At 39.6% G+C, this 17,493-nt stretch overlaps 1 protein-coding gene across 1 annotated transcript in view; it reads right to left on the reverse strand.

The window, feature by feature from the left end:
- PRKCB (protein kinase C beta) overlaps nt 1-17,493 on the reverse strand; it is a 2,112,091-nt gene that overhangs the window by 275,849 nt on the left and 1,818,749 nt on the right. The gene's annotated exons all lie outside the window — the stretch shown is intronic.

Here is a 17,493-nt window from a genome sequence, read left to right on the forward strand (position 1 = left end):
ACCATATGAATTTCGAGATTTCAGCCATTCAACCTTCTAAAGAGGAACCATATATATATATATATATATATATATATATATATATATATATATATATATATATATATACACACACACATAAACATTGCTGATGCACACCCTATGGTATCAAAAATATGCATCTGTTTCATTCACATACCTAAAATACTTATTTTGATAAGGGTTTAAATAACTCCTTACAAACAGCTCATGCAAATCACACTTTACATTGTATGTTAAATGTCCATTAATGACGTCTTCTTTACTAAAGTTTCCACTGAACCATTTTATCATGTTTAATTGCATGTATAAATGAATGTGTTCAGTTTTTCCCTACTTGGCTCAGGTCATGACTTAAATGGAACTATGGACCAGCACAACAACCCGAATAAGTCTCAGAAAACATGCCATGAAAAAAGACTTATTTTGACTTACATATGTCTGTGTATGCATATATCTATCTAGATAATATATATATATATATATATATATATATATATATATATATGTGTGTGTGTGTGTGTGTGTGTGTGTGTGTGTGGTGATACTTTTGTTGGACAGTACATTTGTCTATGTCTGTTTAGTTGACACAATTTGATCAACTAAACAGTTGGTTGAACCTGTTAATAAAATAAGCAGCTCAGATAACTCTTTGGTTTGGGGAATTTATGCTTTCCCTGAGAATTGTGCAATCTCAGAGTTAGAATATATACTTAGCAAGGGTGTGGGCGGTGCAGGGGGGCCCCAAGCCCCCCCACAAAAAATAATGTTTTCTTTTTAATTTTGTTTTAAAGTTGCTTAGTAGTGTGTTGCCATGTACAATGGTTGATCGTTTGATGTCGACATTATTCCCACTGATATTAGTGCCATTCGATAAAAGTAAGTAAATCCATATATAGCTATATCTCTCTATCAAAACCTCTACATCTGAGCTGCAGGGGTGTTAAGCCAGGTCACTTTAAATTATAGTAAATATAAGAAAGAAAACATCTATATCATGCAGGCAATGAAACATCCTTAAAGATTTTTTAAGGAACATTAACTTTGGTGAAGCCACACTTTACATAAAAGTGTTACTGTACACCACATTGCAAAGGATAATTTGCAGGCAGTCACTTACAATGTGATTTTTATCTCTGTGGAAAATATAAAGAAAGTTATGTGGAATCAGCAGTTCAACAGAGATCCTATCTAAACCCTTTAGTCAAATGAAAGCAACCAAGATAACACTTTTCCACCACTAAATATGCATTTTCTCACAGTGGCATGATTGCTAATAATAGCTTCCCTTTTAGCAATGTATCAATTATAGAATTACAGAATCAGTACAAACACATCAGAACTACCTAATATGTATTTGTCGCAGCAAGACGAAAACTATAAATAAGCACATTTCTCGTATCCATAAAAATGGTCATTTGATCAAAAATATCTAGGTCTTTTGGGTATAACTGCAACTGACAATGACACTCTCCATAAAAGCAGTATTGCAATGATAAAATGCTAAACATTTTAACCTTTTCTACCATTTTAAGCTTGTTTTTACAATTTTTGGACAGTTTTATATTTTCTGTCCTTATACTTTTTATAACACTATTTCTTTCCAATTTATAGAACTAAATATAAGACCTTTAAAGACTTGCAGTTTCCCCCTATATGCAAGCATGTGGCTTTACAAACATAGTTTTTGCACGGTGTGCCATGAAAATGGTGTAACAGTAGAAGGAATCATGAAACAAATCACAGTAGAGTCACACCAGTCGGCTGCTTTGGTATACCTCAGGTATGGCAAATCCTATGGCAAAATATTACATTTAATTGCTTTTTAACTTATCGTTTATTATGCTCCAGTGTATAAGCTGCTCTCTGGGGTGCTTTCTGTGCAGTATGGGTCTGTCACAGTGCAAGAGCAACAACACCACCACAAGTCGATTTGTGACAATTGTAGTTGTCTATAACACACACACACACACACACACACACACACACACACACACACACACACGCACACACACACACACACACAAACCTATGTATTTTGAAAGCACTGTAATAGTTATGAAATAGATAGGTCTTATAGGTCAGTGTCCAAGATGGTGCCAGTGTTTTTTTTTCTAGTGGGGAAAGAGCCCACTACTGGACATGCATATAGACAGGCATACACACAGTGTAAAGACTGCATGTGCTTCTGGGACTGTGGTCACAGATGCTGACAGATGATTTATGTGGAGGTAAGCACTATAACAAAAACATCTGGGGACAAGTGACACTGTTGAGGAGTACTGCATTTAATCACTCTGTAGGTTTCCATAGGATTCGTAGGAGTTTCAAGACTGCTTCATTCTAATGGCCATATACACCTTGCCACTACCCACCAGTTGTCCAGGTTAAGTTTGAAGGAATATATTGAACTACATTGCTTCATCTGCAGAAGAAGTTTTATATTAGAGAAGGGGGAGACATAGCATGATAAAAATATCTTTCAATTGTATTCTGTTGATCTGCTGATGAAGGTTCAGGTTTTTGGTTACAGTGTTATCGGCACTATTTGACTTAATGAGCTATACAAGGTAAACGATCACTGTGGCTCTTTTGGCATGGTAAGCAAAGCACAAATCACCCCTCAGTAGGCTGTAAGACACAAGCTGCAGGGACAGGGCTTCTAACCTGTAGTGGTAACTAAGGTTCTTAAGACCAGAGAGCTTTCTGGTTAAAAAACTCAGAGCTTTTCCAGTTTATGTGTCGAGTGAGGTACATCCCAAATGGAGCATTGTACTCTATAATGGGTCTAATAATAGCAGAATATAGGGTAACAGTAACATTGCTTTATATAGACAAAATACCTTTCGATATTAGTCAGAGCTAACCTAATTACTTAGCATACATCAGACCAAATTGCTGTAAATAATACATAACTGAAAAAGATGTAAAACTTTACGTATAAGATATAACTTAAGATGCACAGCCTATAATAAAAATACCTAAAAGCATAAAAATATAAAGTATTTAAAAATAAGGCATGAGCATATTACATAACACATAAAATATATAGAGACATGTAAAAACACATAGAGTCAGTAGGTGGCACTAAAATCAAACAATAGAGCCCCTCATTAAAAAACCTACAAAACATTACTTGTTTGCTATGTATGCTGTTAGGTCAGCTCTAGACTCACTCTTTGATGTGATTGGTTAATTAGGACATTACAAGTGTTCTGCATGTATTTAAATAAACGCTATTAATTTATTTGATATGTCTGATGAAGCATCTTGAGTAGACATGAAAGCGCTCATTTTTTGTTTTGATTTGTTGACATTAAAGCGTCAGTGTGCTCCGTCTGGACCGTGTTGGCCACCTCATGGTTGGATTATTACTATGCATTGTTTAACATTACATTTGCCATTTTTTTTTTCTCACACTGTAATTTTCTGTTTTATGCACACCCTGGGCTGAACGTGTAAAGGGTCCATTGACATTAGTGTTTTACTTTGGTTCACAAATGAAAATAATATAAAATAAAGTCAAGTACTTCCTACACCTTACCGGCATTTGTTTATTGGCATCATGCATTTCTATGCACACCCTGTTATATCCCCTTACAATGTATGACCATGCATAGGAGTTCATCATGTTACTTGCATCCTGTCCTTTCCTAGGTGCCCAGTGACTATGGGGTGCCACCTTCCCACAGATGGACATAATGCCATGCCACTGGACTATGCTCCCACTCACTGATATCCCACAGCTTAGATACATAAAGGTTATGAGGCAAAGTCAATCCATGGACCATAGTCACCTTGCCTGTACCCACCACTACAGGACCCCACCCATCTATAGGAAGGTAAAATCAGGTCAAGATGGGGATGAATTTATAGAATCCAATCTAATTGTCAAGGTTTGCTTTAACTAAGTGGTGATATTCTGGTTTATGTGTAATGGAGTATTATTCCAACTGAATAATAAACCTTTGCTTCCACTGTGTCTTATTTATGGTTTGATGGAGATTCAAAAGTGTTTGCACAGCCATTTCTTGTTTTTCTTTCTTTTTTAACAATCTCCATTTGCTGATTGGAGTGCCTGGATACAATACAGCACAATCCACATGCGTGGCCATGTGAAAGTTTAGGAGACCAGTGAGGGTTGGGTCTTTGATAGCATGAAATGCTAGACTTCAATCACTGTGCAGAAGTCTGTAACAGTGTGAAGGGTCAGAGCTTTAAGCACATTGTGGTAGCCCATGGTCTTTAGTCTGGTAATCTTTTTAGTTAGGACCCTCTGGGGTCTTTCTAGCTATGTGATGTGATTGGGCAGATACATACTAAAAGTGGAACTATATTGTACAGCTGGTCTGATAAGGGCGGAGTAATATTAGTAATAACTTCTTTTGACCTGGCTGAGATGCATTTGTTTTTTAACTAGACAAGATAAAATGTTTTTCTGACTACTACTGGGATGTGGTGGGCAAAGGAAAGGGAGCTATCTATGAAGTTGCCAAGATGTTTGATGATTGTGTTAGCCTGGCATAGGGTACTCTCTATAATGTAAGCTGCCTCTGAGATCTGTTTACCAATGGTGACATTGCTACAGTTCTTTGCACTGAATTTAAACCTGTTTCTAATACACCATTAACAAGTACTGTTTAGCCCTTGCTGCAGTAACATGGTATTGGATTGCTGAGTGAATGACAATACTTAACCAGCAGTCATCTGCAAATTTAGTACACCATACATCTCGGACAGTGGTTTGGAGATCAAAGAAATAGATACCAAAAAGAAAGGGGTTCAAAAATTAGCCCCAAGTGAAGCCACTGGTCACTTTTTTCCTTTCATAGCACCTGCTACTTTAACTAAGTTATATCTGGCATCAAGTTTGCCATCATTCTTACAACATAAGTATATATATTTAGGCCTTTAAGCTTGTTTACAATTCCAGCATTGGGAAAACAGTCAAAGGCCTTGGCCACAACCTGTATTGACTGCATGGTCATTATCCATAGCTTCAGTGATATTTTTGAGGATGTTTAATAAATTAAATTAACTTGTCACACATACTAAACTGAGAACCTAAAATATGATGCACATATTCAAAATATAGTGAAAAAATGACAACAAAAAGTACATTCTCTCAAAAGAGCCAAACCCTTCCCCTCCGACACTATAAGGAAGCACATTGCTTCTCCTATCTTCTTGCTCACTCTAACGTATTCTGCTCCCATCCTTAACAACATCCAAATGAAAATTGCTAAAAAATAGTGTTTAAAGCCACGAACTACATAAAAAAGAGGTGTAAACACTATTAACTCTGCTAAATAAACGTGAGCAATGTTACTACAAATAGCATGATTCACCTCCAACCTTCCAAATATTACCCACCACTGTACCGCCCTAAAGGAATTACAGTGGCTGGAAATCCCACATTATTTAGCCTACTCAACTTCCACAGATCCATAACATTGTGTATAAATCTAACTGTCTATCCATTTCCAACCTCATACAGATATATAACCCTTCTAGGCCACTGAGTTCATCGGACAAATACCTATTACATGTATCCAAACCCAACAGCTGTGCTGGCAAATCACTACTCTCCCACCACTTCACTAAATCCTGGAACTCCATCCCAATAGCAATACAACAAGAACACGCCCTAAAATCATTTAAAACTTGGCTACCTACTCAGTTGCCAGCTCTGTACATGTGATGATCCTGGATAACCTCCAAACTCTTACTGTCACCACACTTTAATGCAACTGACCATAACCTCCAAACCCTTACTGCCACCACACTTTTATGTAACTGACCATAACCTCCAAACCCTTACTGCCACCACACTTTTATGTAACTGACCATAACCTCCAAACCCTTACTGTCACCACACTTATATGTAACTGACTATAATACAGCTACTTCTATACAATCTCTAACTATCTGACTATCAATTATCCCTCCCCACTATTATCTCTCTCCCTTTTAACTGGGCCTCCTAAATATTCCTTCATAATTTGTAACCATCTTCATCCTATAATTACTTTACTGTCTCCTGCTCAGTATCTATTTTCAGGTGATTCCATCTTATAAGCTTGATATTAGCTAATATTTTACTGTATTCTTCATTTAACTGTCATGTTTTCATTTGCTGTCATATCATTAAAATTCTACTTATGTACATTTACTATTCTATGCATTTATATTTATTACTTTTTGATTGTTATAGCATTACTAGTCTATGTATGAATGTATGTTATGTATGTACATTTATTATGTAAATCTTGTGTAGGTGTCTTCTACTCATTCTGTAGAATGGAGCATTTCCCCCCAGGCCTCCACTGAAAATCGGACTTGTATCCAGTCAGACTTTAATAGTAAACAAAAGCAATAAATAAACAGAGATGAGTTTCCCTTACACAAAACTATATTATTGCACGTCTAGAGTGATAAATTGTTTTCGTATCAGAGATTATAAAATCAGATTTAATACACTGCAGTGCTTTACAAATTAGGCTAGTTAGGCTGATAGGTGTATAACTCTTGGGACATGAGGTGTGTATAAAATCAGATTTAATACATTGCAGTGCTTTACAAATTAAGCTAGTTAGGCTGATAGGTGTATAGCTCTTGGGACGTGAGGTGTGCCCCCCTTTTTGTAGGGGCATAATGACAGCTATTTTCCATATCTCAGGTACATATCCTATGGCTATGCTTGAGCTGAAGAGTTTTAGGAAAAAATCATGCACAGCATATTCAGTGCTATTAATTAAACAAAATGGTATGATATCAGGGCCCACAGAGGTGGTATTTTTAGGATGAGTACAGCTAAGACATGTTCCATAATAATCTTAGGGTGAAGAATTGGTTCAGGAATTTATGGAACTTCAGTGACTGTCCCTGTGTGAACCTGTCACTAAACTTATCTGCAAGTAAATATATCAGCAATATCTTTACAGTCAGAGCAGGCAGTACCACTATCAATTAATTCACCGCATTGCTGAGTGTTATTTCTTAATTGTATTAAGTAGTGAAAGGAGGATACATGGCTACTCTTGCTTTCAGATCATCGTTTTTATTTGGCTCCACTCTGATCTCCCTTATGGTCCCTTTCAGGTTTTTAAAGATCTCTTTAATGGGGTCTTTTAACATTGGCAGATTTTGATTTACTTTGGAACTTATTTTTTTCTTTTGGTATAGTGCTTATCAATGCTGGCTTTCCATTAAGGTGCTTTACTTTCATATTCCCCAGTAAGTATACTTGGCTCTGACTGGATTAATTGGTTTACACTATTTGTCTGAAAGGGACTAAAAATCCATTGGCATAAATGATGGATGAAGCTGCATGAGGACTGGAAATCTTGCAGATGAATTTGGAGACCACTTACTTAACCTTTCTTGTCCTTTCCTTGGTGCCTTCGCACCACCACTTGACACCACAGTATCACAGAATTGTTCATTTTGTTGGGATCAGATGTCTAAAAGGAGAAGATTATTTAATTGTGGTTGGTTATGACCAGAGATGTGGGTACAACAGGAGTATACCAAGATGGTGCAACATTAGTGAGGATGAGACCTACAAGTTTTTGATCGTTAGTAGTAAGACGCTGTCCCGTTCGATTCTCAGCTAGAGCATCTTCTGCATGGAGACATGCGTGAATGGGCGTACCTTCATTGAAGGTTGTGCGTCAGGGCTGGCAACTCGGCACGTAAAAATCAACTGCCAATCATTAGCGGACCGGAGTTCCACTGTGGCGACCCCTAACCGGGAAAAGCCGAAAGATGCAACAACAAGTGGAGTGGTTAAGCATTTGTATAAGAATGTTGGCATTTACTAAGTCTAGCAATCATTGGTGTACCTGACCTTTGTGGTGTAAGTGCTCTAGTTAATAATGGATAATTACAATGACTCATCAAAAAGGTACTTTTTTTAATTTTTGAGTAATTCAGTAAGCACATACAGAAATCTTCTGAGGTCTTATAGGGATATGGCATGTGATATACCAGACAATTAATTAACAATTTGTCTCATTTAGGGTAATTTGAAATTTATTAAGTTCTGTTTGTGGGTTGCAGGGAATCTGTCTAGATATAATTGGGCCTCTGATAAATATTGAAACTCTTCTGTAGTTTCCAGCAGGTCCATATTTAAAAGGTGCTGAAACCCATAAGGACCTCTGTCTTTACACTGAAACCAAATCTGTTACAACACCGTTACAGATGTGTTCAAGTTGCAGGAGATTCCCAAGGTCCAGCAATTTACTGTCAAGACTTACCATGGTGTGAGTGGAATTTACTGCACATCTTTTTGTTATGGTGGAATGCCCAGAAGTTGGACTTTGCCTAATAAGGCACAATGGGGATAGCAAGTGCTTTGACCAGTATACTGAAGCCTTGAAATGAAAAATGCAAGCTATACATGGCAAAGCAATTTAGGATGTTGCTCATTTAATTCCAAGCTGATACATATCGCATCCCCCTAGAAAGATGCCAAATTCTTAGCCAGTTCTTAAAGTCAATTAAGTTCTTTTACATCATTCTGGATATGGGTAGGGCATCACTTAAGGCCAGAGTCTTACCTGCAACTAACGTATATAGTGAGCACAATATATGTCTTTGCATGTCCTTCTGGGCTGACCACCTCAGATCATTCTCGCCAACATAAGCCGCCATCAAGTAATACTAATATTTGTCTTATCTGAAGGACTTTAGGGCCCTTATGACATAATGGATGCTGGCACTGGCAAGGAAGCCTGTCTCCCTGTCTTTGTCTAGCCTAGTAAGAACAGATCTAGTGTGGCTGACAACAGAGTCGCCAATTTCTAGTTGTATACACAGATTTGGTGGCATTGGACGAGTTGCAGTCGACAATCTGGTGAATTACTGAATTATGAGAGTGTGCTGGACTAGTATTACTAGAGTGCTGGACTGGTATTAGTAGAGTGCTGGACTGGTATTAGTAGAGTGCTGGACTGGTATTACTAGAGTGCTGGACTGGTATTACTAGAGTGCTGGACTGGTATTAGTAGAGTGCTGGACTGGTATTAGTAGAGTGCTAGGAAACTCTTTAGTCCCAATTTTTCAACACATGGAGAATAAATGTTTTACATCTCAGTAAATGTTGGTTAAGTATGACAGTATGGAGGTATGGGTAGGTTTGTGTGTTGTTTATCACCAATCTGTATACGTGAGAGCTTGGTCTCCAGGTTTTATAGATAATCTCTCCTCCCACAAACCACGTCATGTTGGTCCAGTGGTACTTGGTTGTTGGTGAGCATTAGCCAGTTCCTACAGTGACTTAGTATACCAAGTGCAATGAAGCTGGAAACAGTAGGGATAAAGGTATCCTGGGAATCAATGTTTATTGGGTGAATCAAATTACTGAGGACAGGAGTGCTATATTGAACCAGTAATCAGAGAACCTATACTGTGGATAGCCGTCCACCTCAGCTTTTGATTGCATTGTTACCATACCTTACCAGGTGGATTTTCTTCTTTACTGTTTGTACCTTCAAGTCTTGAGACTCACTGTCTGAACTGCAGCAGGGATGCAATGCTGCTACCCATGCTAGATAGTGTTAGCCATGCTCAGCACGGTGTTAGGAAGCAGTGATCACTATGCTCATGTATGCAGCTTGTGTGAACCCATAGTGCCATGGCACTATACTATGACGTACATCATTGCCCTGCTGCAGTGATATGTTCAGCATCATGTGATGTCAAACATGTATCTTTGCACATAGGCTACCATTTTGCTCCTTGTCTGAACCAGAGGGAATGGACATGGCTTCCTCAGGCACTGTAAACTGCAGGGCTCCAGTATGGTGTCCAGGGAGAGCAAGATATTATTCTTCCTGCATGCAGACATTGATGAGCACTTGCCAGGTCAGTAAGATGGCTTCTTGTGCAGGGTTGATTCCTGACAAACTTGCCAGGATAGCGAATAATGCCACTGGCATCATCCATTCTGGTGAGCAGTGTCTACATCAGTACTGTGACATGTGGTGGTGACACCCTTCAATAGTGGGAGGCAGAGGATAAGAAGAGACAGAGAGAGAGAGAAAGAAATGAACATACAATATAAGCTTTTTCATCCTGTTTGTATTCTTTTACCTAGTACACCTGTGTACTGAGGTGTGCACTTTGTCTTACAGCAAGCAAAGGTCAAGAGTCGATGTCAGATGCCACAAGAAATAAAAGTGACTCTCTTGGCATCAGGGTGCATATGCCAACTTGTGCCAATCTGTGCTGTAGCAGATGCATACCATCTGCGTATACCTGTGTGTCCCCTGTTGTCATTCTTCTGCAGGACAAATTGTGGCTAAAGTCATACAGTAGCAGCAGCCATTTCAGCCATTGGCTGATGCTTCTAATACTGACCCATCAGTGGCTGTCAAGTTTGCCTTTCAGTAGGGGGATGGAGGTAACTCTGCTGAAGATGTTGTGGCTGCATCATTGATGGTTTCAGCAACCACTTTTCAGGAGAGGGTTGCAGGGTCTTCTTCTGTCAGCTGACCTGGATGGTTCACTCTTTATCTTCTGTCAAACTTTGCAAACACTGGAATCTTCCAAGGCAGTCCAATGCCTGTATTCCTGCGTCTGTACTTTTGATGTGGCTTGTCAAGTCATGTGATCAAAAGTCACTAAACATCTGTCCACCAGGGGCACAGCCCATTTGTTATATCGGCCAGTGAGGTTGATGGCTGGACACTTCCTCTGGGTCAGTCTGGCATCCATCCATGAATGCTACAGTATCCCCATCCAGGCATTCCACACCATAATGTGCAGTTCAGCATACCTTGTTCATTATCCAACCTACCCTATCACCAGCTGTCTATCTTTTGTCAGTTTGTGTCCCTCCATCAACATCCCCATCTTTTCTGGGCACACCACCCTTGTCTGTTTGTGTCTGCATTTTATGTTTTTTTTCCAGTCCCTGCTACCTGCTGTTTTCCCTCTATCACTGCTGCTACTGTTCCTTGTTACCTGCTCCAACTACCCTACTTCTTTATACATTGCAAATAAAGTAAGTTCTACCACAACAAAACTGTTGCTTCTCCCATCTGTTGTATTTTATGATCACCCTTGTGTGCTTTCCCCTGCTTGCTGTTTCATATTTCTTATCTCCCCCTTTCCTTTCCATATTTATGTTGAACTGAGTTGGCATTTTGCTGTGCTGACCCCCCACTGGTCTCCCTGGACACCACGAGTGCCAGCTATGCAACGCTGTGTCACTCCAGCCTGTCTTGCTGGTAACATCAGTCACTTGCCCTTCTGTAATGGTATTCCTTATAATGCAGTGACTAATTTACTATACAGTCCTTTGTTGTGTATGTTGGCACTATATCAGCCCCTACACATGATTGATTAGCTATGATGCCAGTCACGCCACAGACTACATGCCATTTAACTCTATGCAGGCATACGGCACTTGTCTATGAATTAGTTTTTTCCTACTTCATGACAGTTAAAGCAAAGCTAGTTAAAGCGCTTAATCTCAAGCAATAAAATAGTTTTGTACTTTCTACAGCACTTGATCTAGATACTATCTACGTCAGTTATCTCTTAAGTACATGCAGAACAAATTATTGATGATGATACGAAGATTTTGCCAATAGTGTGAACATTTTCTAAACAGAAAAGCTATTTTCATTCTTAACTAATATGGCTGGCAATGGCCTATATGAACAACTTTATATATACAGCTTTTTAACATAAAGAGTGTATTTTGCTTTCTCAAAAATGCATACATGTTTATGTATTTACTAAGAGAAAAATGTGACAATTATACGGTGCAAGGCATCTCTTTATTAAAGCAATGATATTTCACCTAAAAACTGTATGAAGATTCAGCTAAAAGATATCCCTAATGTAATATTGCCACTAATCATAATGCTTCTTTACTTGTTTCAGAGCTGTCATGTGGCCGTGTATATAAACTTATCATAAAATTATAATATTAAGCAGCATTTTATATGTTCAGCTGTTTGTCAAGAAATCCTGGACTATATATATATATATATATATATATATATATATATATATATATATATATATGCTAAAGCTAATATTTGTTCATTAATGAATTTACAGAATGCATTTTCGCCTGCTTTTGACTGTCCAAGTTGGTTTGAGTGAAGCCTGGTCTCCACAAGTGTGAGTGATTAGCCTGTCCCTGTGGCCTAATTAGAGAGACTAATTAAATTGTATGGACAGATCTGTGTCTTTCAAAAATGCATGCTAACCATCTGTTTTAAAATCAGTGGCCATTAGAAAGGACTGTAACCTGCTCTCACCATTTCCAAATGTTATGCATCAAATTTAGACTAAACAGCCTGGATTTTCTTCTTTCTTTTTTGCTCTTTCTGTTACAGAGAAAAAAATTCTGCAACCATTCAGTCTTTTAGGCCCATGCACACTTTTAAGGAAAGAAAACAGATCACCAACGGCAAATCTGTGATCTCAGCCAATTAGATGATACTCTTGACAGCAGACCACATGGTCCATATGCTTTATCCACCATTTAATACTGCCATTAAGTTGCCTATTCTTCTCTGTTTTTCTGGGACCTTCCTTCTTGATACACACAATCCTGTTTGAGTAAAATGTCCTCCTTTTCTTTTACATATTACAGATAGACAAAGATATAGAATATACGTATATACATTAGCAGCTTAAAACCTCTGATCTCTTAACTTAGCCAAACATTTCTCTCTCTGCAGGTCAGACTTCTGTTTTTGCTTTATGTACCTTAAAAGCATGTTTTCATCCTATATCCTTTAAGCTATTTTAAAATCAGGCACCTTCAGCGTTAAAAATAAAGATGCTTAGTATCATGTGTTACGAACTATCTTATTCCCATCAGTTTTACTATCTTTAGACATTATTTTCTTTCCAGTTTAACTGCACCTTTAACAGTCTCTAACCTATTATAAGTGCCCTGTTTCCCATTCTGCCATCTGAATATATGCCTCTACAACACCATTCAACACATAGCGATTCTTTGCAGAACTCGTCCACCACATCTGGGCCTTTCCATCAAGAAATGTTTTTCCATTTCAAACAAAATACTGTCAACTATTCTTCTCAAATCTCAGCATCAAGATTTAGTAACAAACAGAAATACCAGCATAGTTAGGCAAGACTGTTTCTCCTAATCAGCTTTTTTACATCACTGTGTACTTTCAGTGGGTAAGTTACTCTGAAATCTAAATTACTCCCCCTTCGTGCTAGTATGCTAACGTTAGATACAAGTCAGCCGCTCCAAGCTCCAATGACTTCAATGCTGATCCCTTCTTGAGTGTCTCTCTCTCTGTCACACTCTCACTGTAGTAATATTAATACATGAACATTCATTTACTCATTCAGTTCTCCTGTTACCGCCCTTATCCAACTGAGGGTTTCAGCACAGCAGTTACCAGTTTTGGCACACAGTGTGTGCAGCATCTTGGACAGGATATCAGTCTAGCAAAGGAACACCCATGCATTCTCATATTCAGACAAACACACACATAGTTCAAAGGACTGTCAAATTTACTCTTTGGGTAGTGAGGGGAAACTGTGTAACTCGTGGTGAAAATCCACATGCAGACGGTCAGGGCATGTAAACTTCACCAAGAACCAAACTGGAAAATCAAGAACTGTGAGGCAGCAATCCGAGTTGCCAATTAATGTTTAGTAAATTTAAGACCCCAACAACGATTCTTCCCCTTACTCTCCAAAATCTTAAAAGACAGTTTAAAAAAAACAGTTTTAATGAACCTCCTTCTGTCATCTAATAATTACAGCATTTTTCAGTTATCTGTAAGCCACTCTACTACACTGGCAACAATGTAACATATATATGGGTCGCCTTCAGACACCCGAATAGTTACTTACCCAACTGTTAAAATGCTGAGACAAAAAGGCCGAAGACTGCACAACACCGACTTCCCAGAAAACTGACTTTCCACTCCAGGTCATTCTGATGAACTTTGCCCCTTACCCCTGCAGTAGTACAATCTCAGAGGTTGTATATTTAGTTAGGGGGTGGGGGGGGGGTTTACGTTTTTGTTTAGGATGGACAACAGGTTACTTACTTGGAGTGGTAAGTCGGTGTCCCAGGACATCAGTGCGCCCATGCGGTCGGTCTTTTTATCTTGGTGTTATGATTTTCAGATAAGTGAAATTTCATTCTTGTAAAGTAGATACACACACACACACACACATATATAGATACATACATATATCCTGATATACAGCATCCCTCTCATTGAGTCCTCACAGTCCTTATGCTTTCTACGTAGTTTATACCCCCACTATATTCACATCTAGGGCAGAGCAGTGGTGCAGTGGTTAATGTTGTTGCCATACAGCAAGAGGTTCTCCAGTTCGATTCTCGGCTGGGGTGCCTTCTGTGTGGAGTCTGCATGTCCTCCCTGCGTTCCCGTGGGTTTCCTCCAGGTACTCCAGTTTCCTCCCACATTCCAAAGACATGTTCTGGAGCATTTCTCTCCGGGCCTCCACTGAAAATAGGGTCTGTCTTAGTTAGATTTTCCTGGTCAACAAATGTTAAATAAATAAAGAAATCTTTCTCCCCAAGTCCTGAATATCAGCTTTCTGCAATTGCTGCTGTATCCTATTGCTCCTTCCGCAATCACTGCTCCTAACACTTTTGACTTATTACATTAATTACTAGCATCACATAATAATATTCAATACTTTTATTTTCCTTTAGTTAACTTGCATTTCCTGTTAACTTTCTTGTTCACTGACAGTCCTTCATCCAGATAATTATGTTTTCAACCTAACCTTTCTCCATCTTAGCTAAAAGGCAACAACATACTGATAAACTGCTGCACATGCCAGCTTTCAAAACTGCTTTCTTAAGAAAAGTACAGTTTTGTACCTACCATAAATGTATATGTTCGAGTGCTAATACAGCTGCAGTCATAACAGATGGGTTCTCCTGCCATCAGGCGGGTCCTCGGTCGGCCGAATTCCAAAGTCTAGGTCCGGCGTCGGTTGTCGTCGCTTCTTCCCTGACGTCAGTGCGACAGGGGTATAAAAGAACCAGCCGACGCCATTTTCTTCAGTTTTTCTTGCCCCAGATGTCAGATGCCCCCAGAAGGAAGGCAATACATAAATTTATGTAATAATGCAATGCAATATAATCAAAAGACAGTAGTTGCAAGCAAATACACCATAAATGAATACCCCAATCAGGTTGTATGAGGAGGTGTTAGCCAATAGGCCTGTCCCAAGAGGGGAAGGAGGGAGGGAAACCTGGACTGCAGCTGTATTAGCACTCGAACATCTACATTTATGGTTGGTACAAAACTGTACTATGTTCATCGTGCATACAGCTGCAGTCATAACAGATGGGTAGAATCCCAAAGCTAAAAAAGGGGTGGAACTAGGAGGAGCCAGGATGCCCTGCAAGACTGCAGTGGCAAAGCCTGCTCTAGTTTTGGAGTATAATGGTAGGTGATAGTGCTTGGAGAAGGTATGCACAGAACTCCAAGTGGCTGCTTCCAAAATATCTTTGGTAGGAACCCCTCTGAGGAAAGCTGCAGAGGTAGAGGTAGAGGTAGAGGAACCCCTCTGAGGAAAGCTGCAGAGGTAGCTGTGGCCCTTGTGGAGTGAGATCTGATGCCTGCAGGTACAGTTTTACCATGAAAAGAGTAACAAAAGCGTATGCAGTGGGCTATCCATTTTGAGATTGTCTGTTTGGAAACTGGCTTCCCTTGAGCTCCTGTAGCATAGGACACAAAGAGTTGTTCTGATTTTCTGAAAGTCTTTGTTCTGTCCAAAAAATAACGCAGCTGTCTGTGGATGTCCAAGGAATGTAGTAGTCTCTCCCCTTTGTTTTGAGGATTAGGGTAAAAGGTAGGTAAGTGGATAGCCTGATTCAAAGCTACCCTGGATACCACCTTTGGCATAAAGGACGGATTGGTTCATAAGGAAACTCTGTCCTGATGGAAAATGATGAAAGGCTGCACAGCCATGAGGGCTTGTAGTTCCGATACCCTGTGAGCTGAGGTGATAGCCAGAAGGAGGGCTGTTTTCCAGGACAAATATTGCAAATCTGTTGAGGCAGCTGGCTCAAAAGGAGGCAAGGTCAGCTTTTCTAGAATGAAATTGAGGTTCCAAGCAGGTATTGGTTGTTTCCATGGGGGTTTTATATTCTTAGCCCCTCTGAGGAACTGTCTTAAGAGGGGGTGAGAAAATAAAGGAGGATCAGTGTTGTATTCTGCAGAAATGGCTGAGGCATGGATTTTGATGGAGGAGAATGAAAGTCCAATGCTTAGCAGCTCAGCTAGATACTGTAATATTTGAGGTAAATTCAGTATTCCAGGATTCTGGCCCTTTTCCTCATTCCAGGCACAAAACCGTTTCCATTTTGCGGAGTAAGCTTTTCTAGTAGAAGGCCTTCTGGCCTCCAAAATGACATCCTGCACCTCCTTGGAGAGTAGGGTCTGTTGTGAAGTTAAGGAATCTTCCATGTGGCCAGATTGAGTGTTTTCAACTGACTGTGAAGAGTTTTGAAGCTGTGCTGAGTCAGAAGAAGAGGCATTAGAGGTAGGGTCCATGGTGGGGAATGCGTCAGGCTCCTCAGGAGTGGGTACCAGTGCTGTCTTGGCCAGTCTGGAGCAATGAGAATCATGTTTGGTCTGTCTGCTCTGGTTTTTAATAGAACATTGGGCAGCAGAGGAAGAGGTGGAAAGGCATAAACTGTCATTGTTGTCCAACTGAAAGAGAGAGCGTCCACTCTCCAGGCCTGTGGATGAAAAGTCCTTGAGCAGAATTTTGTCAATTGGTGATTTTTGTGGGAGGCAAAGAGATCTATGTCTGGCCTTCCCCATGCTTGAATTATCTCTGTAAAAACTTGAGGATGCAACTTCCATTCATGTGGATCTGTCATATTTCTGCTTAGGTTGTCTGCCAGCGTGTTTTCCTTGCCTGGCAAGTACTGTGCTTGAAGTTCGATTTGTAATTCCAGAGCCATGTTCCAAAGTGACATGGCCAGCCTGCATAGGGGTATGAATGGGTTCCTCCCTGTTTATGTACCACATTACTGTGGTGTTGTCTGTCCTTATCAATAGTTGACCTGGATGCAGAAGGTCTTTGAAAGCTATAATAGCATTTATTACTGCTAGCATTTCCTTTTGATTGATGTGTAGGTGCTTTTCTTTTTGGGACCATTTGCCCTGAATGCACCGATCTGTCATGTGCGCCCCCCCAGGCGTAGTCCGAGGCATCTGTTGTGATTACTTGATTTGCTTGAGGCTTGCAGAATGGGAGACCTATGTTTCTTTGGCATGCTTGAGCCCACCACAAAAATTCCTTTTGAAGACATGGAATTAGTGGTATTATTGTTTCCAAACTGTGGCTGTGTTGAGACCATAGGTTTTTCAGGTACCACTGAAGTTTCCTCATATGCAGCTTTGCACATGGGATTAGAAGGATGCAAGATGCCATGAATCCCAGAGCCTGCAGGATTTTCCTTGC

Source organism: Protopterus annectens, chromosome 12.part0 (genome assembly GCF_019279795.1).
Source record: "Protopterus annectens isolate FY-2018-M chromosome 12.part0, PAN1.0, whole genome shotgun sequence".
Lineage (NCBI taxonomy): Eukaryota > Metazoa > Chordata > Ceratodontiformes > Protopteridae > Protopterus > Protopterus annectens.